At 39.0% G+C, this 12,117-nt stretch overlaps 2 protein-coding genes across 5 annotated transcripts in view; both read left to right on the plus strand.

The window, feature by feature from the left end:
• The window catches only part of THEMIS (thymocyte selection associated), a 305,377-nt gene that overhangs the window by 239,592 nt on the left and 53,668 nt on the right, over positions 1-12,117 (plus strand). The gene's annotated exons all lie outside the window — the stretch shown is intronic.
• Positions 1-12,117, plus strand: part of ECHDC1 (ethylmalonyl-CoA decarboxylase 1) — a 43,724-nt gene that overhangs the window by 21,405 nt on the left and 10,202 nt on the right. The window lies entirely within an intron of this gene.

The following is a 12,117-nucleotide window of genomic DNA, read 5'->3' on the forward strand; positions in this document are numbered from 1 at the left end:
TATGTAAAACAAGAGCAGTAAGCAATTTTAGTAACCAGCTGTGTTATACACCAAGTAGGTCCAACTCACCCCAGAGTGACAGGTAGGAGGGCTGCAAAATTATGTATCTCCCTGTGTCTCTTTATGTGAATGTCGTAAGTCAAAAATAAATAAATAAATCTCTTAATTAATCTGATATTTTGTGTTCTGTGTTTATTGTTTGTAATGTAACTATGTGCTCTACAGTTCTTGAAACAAGAGTTTGAGATACAGGGGAAAGCAAAAACATCCCTGTTTTTTTTCCATGCGGGTGCAGGGATTTGCCAGCATGAAACAACTAGTGAAAAACAAAGGGCTTTAGTTAAAGAGGCAGAATGGGAATGGGAAGAAACTAAAATAATAAAATGTTGCTTTATATAAACCATTGCTAATGTGCAAATAGCCTAGAGATGTAACAGGATAAGCACTGTGGGCAGCCTCTCTGAAAATGAGGAGCTTTTAGTGAAGTTTTTATATAAGAGAAGGAAATGTGCTCTTTAAGAGGGCCTTAGTGCCTGAAGTGGGAAAGGAATTATCCAGAACAAGCCGAAAGTAGGTACATTCAAAAGCAATACTAAGAAAAGTAAACTAGAATATTACAGTGCTGTGCCAGATATCAGGAACAGTCTTTGAATAGAGGAGATGGTATCTGCACTGTCTGAGCCACTCGGAAGCAATCTTGCTTTGCTTTGAAAGTAGATGTGGCTGAATCTGTCTTCTTATCTACTCAGCACATGGTGAGCTGAAACTCCAGCTCTGACTGTGAGTACAGGCTGTATTACAAATGCCTGGGAAACATGCAGAGAGGCTCTGTGTTTGACAGCTGCAGCGCTGACAGGAGAATGCACCTGGGAGACTCAATAGACCTTTCTGTATTTGTGAGCCCGTTGACAGAATGTGTATCTTGTTATCCCTAAATAGGAGTTTAGGGAATGTGAACCTAATGAAATGCAAATCTTTTGGCTTTCTAAAATATGTAGTCTCTACTTATACTCCAGCTATGCTGTTTTGACATACTGTGTAATTATAGGCATTGTCAAGTAGCTCTTATTTGCATGAATTGAGCAGCTGCAATTCCTCTCATGTACTGCCATAATTTTCATAATAACTACAGCTGTTGATCCATCTTCCATTACTTTCTAACACACCCATCTAGTGCAACTAAATAACAGCAATTCAAGAACAGTAAGTGGGACTTAATTAATAACAGCAACAAGATAGAGAAACATACTCTGTGCTGTTATTGCTCCTGATTTGAGAATTTTAATACTGGGGGAAAAAATTCCTGGGGTTTTTTTTGAGAACCATAAGTAGATATTAGTGGAACGGGTATTTTATCCTGAGTCACTAAATGCCAAAAGAGGAACTTGAGACAGAAATCAGAGAGGTTCATTTTCTTCCTTGAATGAGCTGTTTGGACATTTTATTTTTTAAGAACAAAATGAGTTTGTTGTGGCTGCTTTTAATTCTAAATTTTTAAATACAGTTCTATTTTCCACAGTTACTGTGTAAGCTACCCAACTGCTTGGTTTTGGCCTGAAATATTTTCGGATTTTTATCTCTTCCCCTTTGTACTACATTAACTATACTGATACTGTTGAAGCAACTTGAACCAAAATGACCTCTGTATCTCCTCTGAAAAGTGCTCTGGCAGCACAATGCACATCTCTACTGAAGTAGAGGTGTGGACAAACCCAATTTTAAAATAGCTGAGGTAGTTTAAGATATTACTGATACATTCTTCCTGTAGCAGTTCTTGTGGCTAATTGTCTCACTGTGATTTAAGCCGGCTCATTTTAAATTGGATTAGGGAGGGCTTGTGTGAACTTTGGCACATTTATTGCTGACATAAGGACAATGATGAAAAGTGAAAGCAGCTTAGATCAGTCTACTTTGGATCTGGAGGAAGAGGTCTTTTCAAAACATCTTCTTCAAAACATCTTCTTCAGTCTTAGCTGCTTTATGGATTGTTGCATCATGACTCTTCAGAAGAGCAGCATCCTCATAAAGATCATAAACATGTTATTAGGGGGAAAAAGAAATCAGATAAGTGCAGACAAGCAAGGTAATTAAAGTCCTTTCAGAAACTTTTTTGAAAGATAAGGCTTCTGACACTATAGTTATTTATCTCGATTATTACTGTAAAACTGAGCAATGCAGAACTTGTTCGGACAACTGAGCTTTTTAGTACTGCTTCAAGAAATATTGACTTTTTTCAGTGTGCCACAGTTGAGCTTGTGAAGGTGGTTTGTGAGTTCTGCTGCCTAATGTTAATGTATCTTGTGGTTCTGCATGACACTGCAGCCATTTCAGGTGCACAAATTAATCTGATACTGGATTCAGTGATGCGATTTTACAAATAATTGAAGCACCTGCATGGTTTCCCTGTATGCAGAAACTTGAAGTGTATCCTGTACTTACATAGTGTGTGAAGGTAAGGAGAACTGATTTGGCAGGGTTGGTTGAGAAATTTGGACAGGAAAACAGGAATGATAGTGGGCTGTTGGGCAATAAGCTACAGATATGGGGAAGAGACAGTCGGTAAAGAATCCATTCGTGCAATTAGTAGATTGCAATAATCTCTGAGCGCAGTAGCTGCAGTGCACTATCAACCAATAGCCAGAATAACTGACTTTGAATTCTGAGCTATCTTGTCTTTATGTCACATTAGTGCCTTTGAGAAATCTTGCTCAGGCAAGAGCAAGACTTGTGTAAGTCTTTTAGACACATCAACAACTTTGACAAGTTTGTCCTATGTCACTTGGCAAATGGACTTCCATTGTACCTGAGTGCTTCTGAAACATATAGTCTCTTTCCCCCTACCCCCTCTTTCCTCCCTAACGCTGCTGCAAAGTAGAGGTGTGTTACCGCCGTGTCAATCAAATTTAAAAGGTGGTGTCTCAAGGCAGAGGATGAGATTGCAATGATAGAAAGCTGCCCATTTCTCTCACCACTGGCTTCATAATGGGCTCATAGGTAGAGACAGCAGTATTTTCCTTTTCTTCTTTAGAAAATAAATTAATGAACTGTAATTTCTTCAGCTGCAGTTGATTTTGCACAATTAAATTGCAAAGGGCCAGTTTTATTACTCTGGAACTGCTGAGTTAATTATTAGCTTATGCTAATAACACTGTTTATATAAAATTGGCCTTCCTGCATTTTAGTTGTGTGTTTTCTATATTCTTGGGAAATATGTAGGCATGATTATTATTACATTTTAAGGTGTTAGGCATGTTCTATGAAACACCTAGAAGAGATACATGAAACAATAGCTTTGGTGTGTGTCTTCCTGTGATAACATGTTTATTTACTTTTACAAATATGTGTTTAGTGCATTAAATGCCATTTTTAGGAAATGAAAGGAACAGAAGTTAATATAACTGCTGCATAGATGTAGGCTTACTATGACCAACTTTTCAGTTCCTCCTTTCAAGAAGGAGGAATGGGGGAAACTAAAGATTTTAGTATTCTATATTTCGCTCTGTGCAAGGATTCAGGCTTTTAGTTTTATCAGGATGAGCATTTAGGTGCACAATATGCTGCTGCTTGAAATAAGAGCACCTCAGCACACAGTAGCATTTTTCACTGGGCAGAGCATGATATGAGTGTAGTGGGGTGGGATTCACATATTCGTAAGTTCTTGAAAAGTCCAGGCTCACAAAGCACTTTTCATTCATGTGACTCTGTAATGTTGCTACACATCATCAGGAGAAGAATCAGTAGCCAAATCTGAGAGTGAGTTCCCTGTAGAAGCCTAAAAGATAAGGGGGCTAATGTGTATGTCTCAAACACCGATAGCTGGATAGCCATGGAGCCAACAAAGGATTGTTGGTAATAACAGCAATGGATTGTTGGTAAGAATACACTGTGAGAAAGAACAGGATGAGGCTGGAGAAGGGGGACATATGGAGGTAGGGGAGCACTTCTCTGGGACAAACATCTTTGTTCAAGCTTCTGGAGATCAGCGCAACACAGTACAGTGCAAGCACAGGAATGAGGTTGAGCAGTGGGCATGCACTGTGGGGGGGGAACAAGACCACCAAAGACCTCCCAAAGCCCTCCAACCCATTTCCAGAAAGGTCTAGAAGAGTGGACTGAGCATGGTAACTAATTGGCATAAAAAGCAAGAAGCTTATCTCCAGGATGAGGAAAACTTATCTATATAAAGGTACCACCACAAAGCCTGGGTGCATGTGCACCCCAGGACCCTGGACACCCCTGCTGGATCAACGCCGGAGCCAGGACCTGTGATCTCTCTTTTTCTCTCTTTCTTCCTTTATTTCTCTCTATTCCTCTTTAATTCAGCTCTCTCTCTCTTCCCTTTCACTCTACCCTTTTATCCAAAACCCACTGCTGTGTGCTTATACTAGAAGGTTAGGGACTAACATACCAATTTCCATGCCAAGCATGTAATTTACTGATAAAACTCCGTAAACTTTTGCAGACCCTCTGAATTTTACCGTTCCTTTTGACCATGAGCATCAGAGAATCTTGGGTGCTCCTTTCTCCTTAAGGGTGGAACACCATATTCTCACAGCTTCAGGTGCTTGCTATATGGCATAGATCACTTTTTTAAACTATATAAAATTTTTGTGTGTGTATGTGTGTATATATATATATATAAAACATATGTGTGTGTATGTAAAATCTCCTGGACATCAGTTGACAATTTTAGAATTCCAATGCAGTCATACATCACTTTGCATTTTTAGAGCCCTGGGAGGTTTGTTAGTACAAGTTTCTGATGAATTTTCAGAGAGATGGATTATGGTTTTAGAAGTCTCACATTGCTTTCCTTTAAGAAGGCTGTTCTTATTTTTTACCTGGTACGTTTGACAGCTGGTTAAGTAATCACAGCACTGCTAGAAATGGACTGCAGAGCTTATGTTATTTGGCTTGTATTTATGGACTGGTATTGGTTTTTGTTTTCATTTGGATTTGAATTTCATGTGTTTACAGTCTTCCAGGTAGAGGATTTTTAGATGTAGTCTACAATTCAAATTTACCATTGTTTGATTTTAGTGAAAATGTAACAGCAACAAAGGATGAATTTGAGTTGATGTTTTCTTTCCAAACTTGTCTTTTTGTAGGGGTTTACTTCATTCCAATCTTTTTATTTCTTTAGGAGGCTAAACCATCTTATCCTGGGTAAATGAAATTTTTCTTATCAGCCTGCATCTACATTTTAAAGCGCTTGTATTATGCAATCTTACATCCTTTCTGTTGAACAGTCCTGTCTGCAGCTGATAAAATGTGTTGCATGATAATAATAAACAGAGAGAGTTCAGATAATGGAAAACTTAGATAAGACAGATTTTAGAGAATGCATATCTGGACCCATGCTGATACTTGCTGATACACTGGGCTGTTGGTCCACCGTAGGGAAGCATTCAAGATTCAAAAAGAATTAGTCTAGGGAGAGTACACTGAAATTGTCTATTATGCTTGCATCTGTGAAGTGACTAATTCCCAGTTTAGTTAAACTGCCTGCAGGTATTTGAGTTTGACGCACCATCACTGATCTGCACTATTATTTTTTTTAAATGTATATCAGCTCCACAAGTTGGATAATATGAAGTCCGAGAAGCACTTATGTTTTCCAGTCTGCTGATTTTGAGTTGGGGTTATACTGAGCTGTGGCCTCAGGATAGACTGCCTGAATAGCTTAGCTGGATGTGGGAGGAGGGTATTCCTGTTGAATATTCCCAGCTCACTGTTTACCTCTGGTTTGCCAAGCCCCAGTGAAGATGCCTGCATGAGTCAATTATCTCACTAAAAAGCAACAGAAAGACTAAGTTTTTCCTTTTCTTACGGTGAGTTAAAGTGGCTTGTAAAGGGATATAGTATTAGCTAGAGCCAGTCTAACGGAGGAACAAAATCTCTAGGAGATGGGAAAGAACAGGAGAGGGTAAGAATACAGTCTTCTTTGTTTGGGTCAAGGGAGCAGTTAGATAGCCTCTCTTTTCCCTGAAGCCACAACTTTCAGCTGCCTAACTTTGCACTGGATCAGCTTCCAGAGGATGTCTTCCTGAGTCCCTGTTAGCTCTCTAATTTTTCAGTCCTGTAATGTGTGAAGGGCTATGAAAAGAACTCTTCCTCTCTTTATCACTCCAAGTAGCAATATAGTTAACGTTGCAGATCTCTGAAGGGTGATCACCCACATCAGAGTTACTGTTAATTGAAATGACCAGATGTTCCCCAAATGACTTGCATAGTTTTTGCAAGTGTAAGCAGGCGTTGTGTGGATCTCAACCTACTTTCATTGTAAATATTGCCTTCAAAAATGCAACTTACAGTCTTCCTCTTCACCCCCATTTCTTTTTTTTGTCTCTGATCCAGAGCAACCCGATATCTTAGTGAAGATTTGGAGCCCAACAGGCTGGACCTCTGTGTTCCTCTTACTCCAGATTTATTGAAAATTGTGTGAAAAAAGACTGCAAACTCTTTGAACCTTGGTGGTTAACCTTGGTGGCTTCAGCTTCTTCCTGGATTCTGTAGTTAATAAGAAATTAATTATTACTGCTGTAACTCAGCAGTCACAGTAACAATAAATGAAAGTGTAAATTCTTAAATTAAACAGATTCCTCTTGTGTTTAAACTGTTGTATCTGCAAGAGCTTCTGCTGTATCCATGGTTTATTACTAGGTGTTGTCCTCCAGTCTGGTTTTGTGTGCTGATGATTCATATTCATAAACAAAAAGCAAATATACAGACTGAGGAAAACCCAATAATTTAAATTAACATGGATTTCTCTGTGTGTGAAAGAGAGAAAGATTGTAAATAAAATGATAGTAGGGGAAATTATACTTTTGGTCATAATTGGTCACACTCTTAGGCATATTTATGGATGATCTGTTGCAGTTTGCTGAAAATGTGCCAGCTTCTTGTCCAGGCAGTTAGTGATCTGAAGCTAGCTTGAGATCCCCATCAATATAACTAGTATGCAATATTAAAAAGTAAAGAGGAGAAGTAGCAGGTTACTGCTTTAATGTAGAATTTTAATGTTAAATTATCTATCTCATTTATGCCTTTTTGAGTTATGTCATTATGCTCTCCCCCCGCCCCCCAAAAAATCTCTGAAATCACATATCATATCTGGAAAACTTAAAACTTAGGTCACAGCCACTGTGATAATTTTAAAAAAAAACACAACCCTCAGCATTTTTTGTTTGAAATTAACATGGTATCCTGACAAAATGGAAACGTTTCATTATAATTTACCAGTGATTTCAGCTAAGTGTATGACCTCTCTTTGCTTTAGTCAGAAATTGTTGTGTAGGATGTGCAAATGCAGCATCAGTAGCACCACATGCAGAGACAGCTGAATTTCAAAGTGTGTCTTGTTACCCTATGCCTTGTGAAGGGTTGTTAGTGTGATGTTAAATTGTATTTTAAATCCTTTAATGCTGTGAGTTGCAGAAATCTGATATATCAAATCCATCATAAAGTATTAAGGCAGCTCGAACCTTGCATCTCTTAGGGCTGATGCCAAAAAATGTTGTTCCTTTGCAGTCAGCTGAGTTCAGGTGAATGAGGTGATCTTGCCTTTTTGACATTTTAGATGCTAAACTCTGAGACAGTGTTGGGAAGCTCCTACTCCCCTTTCTGTATCAGCAGCAGAGATGAGCAGAGAATGTGACTGAAATGTTCCTGCTTTAAGAGACTCTTGAATTTGGTCCGGTAGAATTTTGTTCTGTTTTCTTTGGTCTTGATAAACATATATGATGGAAATAAAGATGTGAGATATATTGTTTATAACCGAAGTTACAAACATAGTTGCATATACTGCATGAAAGTGTGCACATAATTAAAAAAAAAAAAAGTATTTTCTCTGTGAAAACAAGCTCCACTGTACTTCTTTATTTCTAGATGAATACTGGCACTCACATTTGACTAAAAATTGAAATTATCAAACACCTAAGATCCAGATGGTCTTTTTTCATAAAAGAATCTGTTAAAATATCATTGGATCTTTTCTGATGGAAATTTTTGCTTTAGTCTAAAAGACATATCTGTTGTTGAAAATGTTTGCTTGAGTGGAATCCAAATAGCTCTAGTTCCTTTTTGGGAAGGAAAGACTCATGTACCATTTCAGATTTCCAGCATGAGTAATTTTTCTGTGAGCGTTATTTTGGCGTTCACTCACTTGTATATTGAGGCAGCCTGTAAAGAATAGCTAAAACCTGCTTCATGGGTAAGACCCAAGTGCTATGTCAAGGTGAGAACTACTCTGAAGACAATCATATGGTAACTGAGGTGCCTGGGATGCACTGACACCAGGGTAATACAAATGAAGTCATAGCTGGGAATTAGAAGAGGAGAGTGCCAGTAACACATCCATCATTAGCAGAGGAGGAGAATTGGGGTGGTAGACCATGGATTGTTGTTGTATGATTGTGGGGAGTAAGGATGATCCAGGCACTGCCTCTTGAACGATGGGGCTTCAGTCCCACTTTGTGGCTCTGGGTGATTTATGCCATTTTCAGAGTTTATACTACACACGTCAGGGGAATTAGAGCTCCCCAGTGTAACTGTCTGCTTTATTCTCTTGGTTCTATGTGTTCTTAAATTGTGGTCTAAGCCTTGTGTGTCTTCAATAAGCCTTTGTAAAGCCATGCTGCTCCTCCCCAGTGTGCACATGAGGGTGTTGTCAAACAGGTCCAAGGCAGCATCCATGGGATGGGGAACTCTTTTACTGCTATCTATATAACTGTAAAAAGTTTGTCTCTCTTAGTTGGGAAAGGCCTTTTAAGTTACTTTTGCTATGTTTTCTGGAACTATTCAGCTCACTTGAATGCTTAGGCACAAGTTGGGATGAGAGAATGTTGTGTGCTCACACAGCCTTTACATCGCATCACAGCTTGCAGAGGGGCCACCCGATGTCTGTGTGCAGCACACACCAGCGTGCGAGGTGGTGGTGAAAGATGGAGGGTTGCATGAGCCCCCTGGCCAGCTCTCTCCCCATCTGCAAAGCTCACCCACCAGCACACACAGCCCATCACAGCAGGGACAGTACCTTGGGCTGCAGGAACCCCCTGAGAGCATTGCATGCGGACCTAAAGAAGTATCCTGGGAAATGGGGCAGATTCGCTTTGCAGTTTAGCCCAATAATTTTCTTTCCTGACAGTTTATTGAAAAATGACTGTGAAGAAGAAAAAAGAAATAAAATAAAAAGGCTCATCTTACTTCTTTTAATACTGCTTGTGGAGTTTTAATCAGTCATGCTTTTTCGGGTCCCTATTTCTTGCCCTGTGATCTCCTGTCTAATTCAATTTTTCATTCCTGCTACAAAAAATGTCTTTCTGCAATTTCTAATATTCAGCTTCATTTATCCCTTTTAGAAGATATGTAGCTTTTTATAGCATGCTTTTTTCTCTCTGGCTTCTGTGAAGCCATGGGTGAGAAAGTGTCAAGCCTGAGGTAAAAAACTAGCTTTAAAACCCCTAATCTAGGTCTGCTGGTGAGCCTCCATCTGTGCCTGACTCTGGGAGATTCTGGACCAGAATGAGGTTGGAAGTCTGTGTGGATGGCAGCCAGTATGACAGTAGACATCACCTGCAGGAGACTTTTGAGGGGCCCTACCTACCTTGTCTTTTGTTTGAGGCTGCCCTACTCGCTTGCAGGGTATTAGCACCAGCTTCTTTCCCCATGTCTCTTGCCTTCTGTAATTGCTCGCTCAAACTAACAATCTTTCTGGCCCTCTTTTAGCCCCTCTCATTTGATCAGGTAAATGCTTAAGAAATAAAACCTTTTTCACTTCTCTGGTTGTTCTTAACGCAGCCATGTCTAGACCAGTTTTATTCTGGGTCTTGCCAAATCCTAGAGAGCATGCTCTGCTGCTTTACTGAGCTGCTTTGTGCTGCTGATAGGCCTTTTCTTAATTTTTCCCAGTGCAGACCTTTTACGGATGAGATGCTTTTTTCTTTTTTTTAGGACATGAAATTTTCTGTATCTGCCCATTATTATTTAACTCCCGTTATCCAAGGGATCTTCTTCTAGTAACAATATTATTTTTGTGGATTTTCCCTGGAATGGCTTTCTTTGGAACTGGTAATCTTGCACCCTCTTTGACTTGAGTCTGTTGCTTTTGGAAGCTCATCTTCCATTGAATATTGCAATATTTGGCAGTAGATGTTGGAGTTATCCATACCTTGAGTTTTTGTTTAATCTTGGAGGCCATATTCTTCCTAAAATGGCTTATGTCTGTTTAGCAGTTTCTGCTCTGATATCTCTGTGTTCCAGTTCTGCCTCTAACTCTTCTTGTTACTACATCTTCCATTTTTTAGATCCAGGACTCCATTTTGCAGAATTTTACCATCAACCAAATGTTTTGTGTCTTTGGATGAAAGTATGACTTTGTAATTTTTCCTTCTGCATTTCATTTGACTCTGGGTGATGTGAGAAAGCATGATAGAGTGGCATTATAAATAGCTAGCTTAAGGTCTCCTCTGAAGAATGCATCTTTCATTGTTTAGGTCCCTCTGTTCCCCTCTGGGAAGTGCCCTGGGGTTTCCCAGCCAACTCAGAAGAATGTTAACTCTTGTTCAAAAAAATACATCTGTAATTAGGAGTCTGTTTATTTGATCTGATTTTGACCCTGATCCTTAGGGTTCCATAAAATGCATTGCAAAATCTGACTAGAGGTCAGCAAAGGTAGGGGCTAAAGGCAACATGTGCTAGGGAGACGAGATATTTTTCTAGGCTGCTTTATGTAAAGTTTGATTCTTAGCTTTTGTGGCAAGTGGGGGGAAAATTGATACACTAAGAGTGTTACAAAATAATTCAGTAACTATAAATAAATGTCCATATAATCTGTAAGACAATTTGAAAAGAGCTGTGAGAAAAGCAAGCTCTTGTTTTGGTGAAATTTCTCAGGCTGGCATCAAGCCTACTTCTTCGACACTGAGTTTTAGAGCATGCCTAGAACACTCTGTACTTCGGAGGCTTGGTAGGATTTTTTTTATTTTGGTTCTTGGGTTTCATCTTAATTTATTTAAACTTCAAGTAAAAAAGGTATATTGTTTTGTGAATTGAATTGTTGGGTTGGGTTTTTTTTTAATCACTGAAAGGATTTGAGAGGGGTGACTTTCTGATTATTAAAATAGTATCGGGACCTACTTCTTTCCATTGCATTCCTGTAGAAAAAGGTTACAGAGTAAAGCAGATGAACAGAAAAGATCATGAATGTGCACAGTCTTCTCTTAGCCTATGGAAATTTGGGATTGCAGAGCAGCTTTGAGCAAATGTATCTAAGATAAGCACAACACACAGTTTCCCCAAACTAAACCATTTTGTCTTCATTTTTATATTCTTTATGTTCTTTAGTAGTTACCATTCTGTCATCTGTCAAGTGAATATCTGTGACTAAAGGATTTTCAGAAGGAGTGAAGATTTGGGAAGGTTTGCTTTTATGATGCCAGTCTGCAGGCTATGACCACAAGCATGTAGCACAAATCCCTAGTTTTATCGGTTTTACAGTATTTTCAGTTTGGAAGTCTCACTTTTGTGTTTTCACACCTCTGAAGCAGCAATTGCTGCAATGTCCAATTGCCTTATTATTTCTCTGCATAGGGCAGAAACATGAGAAGCTCACAATGAGAGAGAAGATATGGGAGAGGTACAGGGAGAATTAATACTAGCAAGCTGTACTGCGAAAGCATGGAAAAATTGTGGCTTGCCAATATTCACTGCATTACTCCAGTTCAAAAGTCTGCTAAACAGAATTAGCAACAAGTTATTGATTAAATGTTTAATTGGGGCTTTTTGGTCCTTTAAAAAAGCCTATCCAATTAATCAAGTGAGATTGAGAGAAAAGTGAAATTATGACTAATTTTTCTCAGGATGAATCCACTTGTCGTTTCAGAGAACTAGGTTTTTTGGTGATAGAGGGTGTAGTAAGCTGAATTTCAGAAAAATCTTTAGCTATTTTGTCTAGATAATCCCTTTACAGAGTATCTAGATAATTATTTGATAGTGCAGTGATAAAGACACTGCTGAGACACTGCACTGGATAGGCAGAGATGGATTAATTAGTCCCAGGTTGCCTTTTGGAGGGGACTGTCTTATTCTTGGGGGTCTAATTCTAAAAGCATATGTCAC

This window comes from Manacus vitellinus, unplaced genomic scaffold (assembly GCF_001715985.3).
Source record: "Manacus vitellinus isolate BGI_N305 unplaced genomic scaffold, ASM171598v3 scaffold_4_pilon, whole genome shotgun sequence".
Taxonomy (NCBI): Eukaryota; Metazoa; Chordata; class Aves; order Passeriformes; family Pipridae; genus Manacus; species Manacus vitellinus.